The sequence below is a fragment of the Dermacentor variabilis genome, chromosome 1 (assembly GCF_050947875.1).
Source record: "Dermacentor variabilis isolate Ectoservices chromosome 1, ASM5094787v1, whole genome shotgun sequence".
NCBI classification, from domain to species: Eukaryota; Metazoa; Arthropoda; class Arachnida; order Ixodida; family Ixodidae; genus Dermacentor; species Dermacentor variabilis.
Window position 1 is genome coordinate 64096660 of NC_134568.1, and position 4844 is coordinate 64101503.

Below are 4844 nucleotides of genomic sequence, written 5' to 3' on the forward strand. Positions count from 1 at the left end.
ACAAGCGCCTATCATGTATATCAAACGCAGGTTTCTTTTCTCATCACAGCTGCCAGGGAAAATACGCGTGAGCAAAGTACAATGTGGTGACTTAAGAAGAACGAAGAGAAATTACAATGATGATAAAGTACGTGTATATAAATAAGTAAGCCATAATTACAATTACTCGTACGCACATAGTTTAAAGGGGAAAAATTGTCGCAGGCGTACGATATGAAAACTGCCGAGTTAACATGTAGACGTTGGCAAGGCAATCACTCACCGACCTTTGGTGAGCAATTGCCTTGCCACCTTACTTTGGACGAACATCGTTTTTCGTATATTTATAGAGTTTATTATTGTAATAATATGCAACGTTCAAGAAGTACCGTGAAACAATCGCAAATTTCACGTAATACGTAGCTGCTTGACTAAAACAGAGAACGAAAAGAAAAACATTGCGTAGAGTCCCAAATGATACTTCCCACACTGGGAATTTCCGGCAATGGATTAAATATAGAATCCAGCCCCGTTTTAATTAACTTCTACTGCCACTTGGACTATATAAATTAAAATAAATAAATAAATAAATAACTGCAGAGTTGAAACGTGACAGAAACTATTCATCTGGCTGAAAATATTTGCATCAGTCTCCACTCTCTGCCAGACCAAACTTACCGTGAAGGAGAGCTTGCAGTGTCTCATTCGACATGCGGTTTCCCTAATCATTCTTTGTCGACTAAACCTGGCCGAACACGCGTTGGAATGGTGCGTTCGAAAGAGGCTACTCAAGTAGGCACAAAGCGAGCTCAGACACCAAGCAGGAGGAACATTGGATTTACGGCAATCTTTTTTGTATTCTTGATGCTTGTTGATGCTTGGTGATACTATAGAGCAGAATATTTCGTTTTGATCGACAGTCGAGACTACTGCGCTTCGCTGAGCATGTACATAAAGACTCGAACCGTCGAGTTTCTCGTTTAAAGCAACTTATGGATTTTTTCTTAAGCTTAGTGGGTAAATAAATAACGCGGTGATTGGCAGGACCGGTGACAAGATTGATCAACTTTGAAGGAACACGGACGAAAATGACTCGCTACGACATGCGTGCGAATACTTGAGCTGTTGTGTTAAGTCAACAGAATAGTTTGCTGTATAGCAGCCGGCATGGAACATGTACTCTACAACTGTCAGCCCCACCGTTTTTCTTACTGAACCACACGTGAACCGGCAGCAGATGGCGCCGAAACCAAAACTAAAGGAAGATAGCTTAGCGCTCGAATGACGTATAAATATGGCAGCCATGACGTATCCTGCCCGCGCCGGCATTACTAAGAAAAAGTCTTCCAGATTGCCTACGTATCTTTGTAGCAGCAATGAGCTTTGGGTTTTACGGCGGCCTTCCAGAATTTTGTCAGTGTGTACTTGTCCTCGGGTCTCGAAAGTCCTCAAGACAAAAATAGCCCAAATATAGCCATGTAGCCAACTCGGAATTTTCGACGCCAGCCTACATAAAAAGTAGCCCAATTTGGCTATTAATAGCCCATTATGGCAACCCTGACCACAAATGAGAAACGCGAGCACAGCCACCAAACTACAGTGAACTAGAAGGCTTTGAAAGCCTTCTAGTTCACTATGACTATAGAGGCTAGAAAGCCTCTATACTACAACCAAACGAAAGAGCCGCCGTGGATGTCGTGGGCATCTTCGTTTGTTTGGATAGCGTTGCCAGCACAAGTAAGGAATCCGCCAGTTTCAGTTTCCTGTGCTGCCCTCTGCGGCACGCCGCTGGAAACATTTTGGAAGGGTGCCAGGGCCCACAGAGTTTCCTACAGTAATTATTGTATGAAACTCTATGCCGGGACCCGGGGCTTTCGCCGGTTGATTTATGTACAGGGTCTTGAATATTTCGCCGCGCGTGTTCGAAAAAAGGTATTGCGCTCACCGTTACACTGTTCGTGATGAAATTTTGCAGGACGATCGCATTTTGGCGTCGACTTCGTTTAGCACAAAACTTGGCACAGTTAATTGCCTGGATTTTACGAAAAAATTGCAAATGTGCCTGCGCTGACAATGCAACTCGGCCTCCTCCTAAGAGGAAACATTAGGTCGGGGGCTCCTATCTATAAATACATGTTGAAGGAGAATTCGTATTTCTTCGCAACCACTTCACCAAATTTGATGAGGTTTGTTGCATTTAAAAGAAAAACTTGAATTCTATTGATTGTTTGTTTTGAATTTTCGATTTAGGTCGTCAATATTTTATTGAAAAGTGGCAAAAAATCGAAAATTTTCAGAAAACGAAACAATGAAGTTTACAACTCTGTAAATCAGCAATGAAAATTGATATCACAATTCTGTGAATTGCACATAATAGTACACCTACAGCGGACAAAAGTGATTTTACACATGCGTCTCAAAAAATTAAGTATTATGGAAATATGGCTTTTGCAGAACCCTTGTACATAACATAACCAATTCACATAAGATACAAACAGACATATCGAATTTGTCCGCTTTGAATTGTGTAATGGATGCCGTTTACAGAACCGCGATATCTGTTCTTGATGCAGAGCTATTAATTTGTAAACTTCGTGCGTCTATTTTTTTCGAAGTTTCGAATTTTTCAAAATATTTTAAACAAAGTTCGGGCCCTAAATCGAAATTCCGCTTCCAACAGACACTAGAATTTAACTTACTCTCTCAAATGCAACAAATTTCATTAAAAGCGATTCAGGAGTTATCTTATAAAAGCGTTTCTGCGTTTCGCATGTATCTGAATTGGCCGCGTCGGAGTTGGGCCTGAGCTAAAGCTTCCTCTTAAACAATTTGCCTAGAGATCAAATACATGAATAATAACTGCATTGCCATTGCCAAAGATGCTGCAAACGAATTCGTGAACGCTACGCACTGTCAATACAAGTAAAATGTGTATTTTTTCATAAAATATTATACTCGTATGCGCCAAAAATTGTGCCCAACATAACTGATGTCAATGCTTCCATTTTTTTTTTCTATTTAGTAAGTAAAGAAAATATCACACGAACTTCAGAACTACATCAGTTCGAAACCAGCAAAGCAGTGCATGCCGCTGATATGAAAAATGTAAAGGCCATGAAATGAACAAGTTGAGGACAAATATGTTAACGAAACTTTGTCATTGAAGATACTTGTTTACATTTTTGTACATAAGCAACGGCCAGTGAAAAATCTCAACGACGCTGTCATTTCTTCCAATGTATTACGCAGGAGCAGCTGTCACCGGTCGTGTATCGTGAGTAATTGCACCGAAATTACAGTCGCAACAGAGAGCACGTATAAAAAGCAGGAGTTCTGCAGAATATACGAGGGCGAGTCAAATGAAAGTGAGCCAATGTGAATATATGACAAACGGGGTACTTTGTTTAAAAGTAGCCTCCATGAGCATTCAGACATTTGTCCCATTGACTAACGAGTCGTGTAATTCCCGTCCCATAAAGCTCCTTGGGTTGTTGCTTCAAAAAGTCTGCAACTGACTTTCACGTCATCGTCTGAGACGAATCTGGTTCCCTTGAGCTGTTTTTTCGGTTGTCCCAAAATGTGGAAGTCGCAAGGCGACAGGTCTGAGCTGTATGGTGGATGTTGCAGCGTTTCCTGCCAGTTTTGTATTAACCACATCAGCGACGTGGGGAACATTGTCGTGGAACAAGATGACCCCATTCGTCAATTTTTCACGTAGTTTGTTCTTGATTGCGACACGCAGCCGATCCGGCGTTTCACAATATCGGAAACAATTGATAGTCTCTCAAGATTTAGCAAATTCTATCAGTAGTGGCCCCTGACAATCAAAAAATAAAAGTCAGCAACACCTTTCCGGCGGAAATGACGGCCTTCGTTTTCTTTAGGGGTGGTAAATTCGAATGTTTCCATTGTAAGCTTTGCCGTCGTGTTTCAGGCTCGTAGTAGTGGCATGATGGTTCGTCTCCGATCACAATTGCAGACAAGAAATCATCACCCTTATTGTGATACCGGATCAGATGAGTAAAGGCAGCGCCGAACTTCTCCGTATTCTGGCGGTAGTTCAAAATCTTGGGCATGCATTGCGCACACAAGTGCCGATAACCGAGATTTTCATGAATTATGGCGTGAACGGTGACGGTGAACGGAACCGTGACTGATGTTCACACGCTCTGCCAGTTAATCGATGCTTAGACCTCCGTTCTTGTGTCATCAGCTCATCAACTTTTGCAATTTTGTTAGGGGTGATTGCACGATGGCTTTCGTCCGGTCTGGGATCGTCTTTGCAACTTTCACGTCCTTCCTTGAACCGTTTGTTCTAACGCTTCACAGTGACCAATGAAATGCAATGTTCAATGTACACGGCAGCCATACGGTAACTAATTTCTTTTTGGGAAACACCTTCAGCTGTCAAAAACCTCACGGCACCACGCTGCTCAACTTCTGGAGCGTCCATTACGTCACGCAACCATGTTCAACCCAGTGTATGAGCGCATTAAATAACATTTATCCTCCCACCTGCGTGTCACTTTTGTAAATGAGAGATACCTGTGTGCTACGCGCAGGCCTTGCAGATAATGAACGGAACCATAATTGCGCAGGGTGGGTAGGCTCACTTTCATTTGACTCGCCCTCGTACATTAGAAATGCGAAGATACAGCTTGATAAAGGGCAAATAAGTGCCACTGGAAACAAAGTTCACTGCACGTATGCACAAAACCTCGCAACAAGATATCTAAACATACCTATAAGTCTCCAATAAATCTACGTATCTAAGAAAAAGTCACGGTATATAATGGGTCAAACAAGGCAAATAAACATGTTGCGCTATCACAGATTCACATAATCCTATATCCCTCCCCCATTCC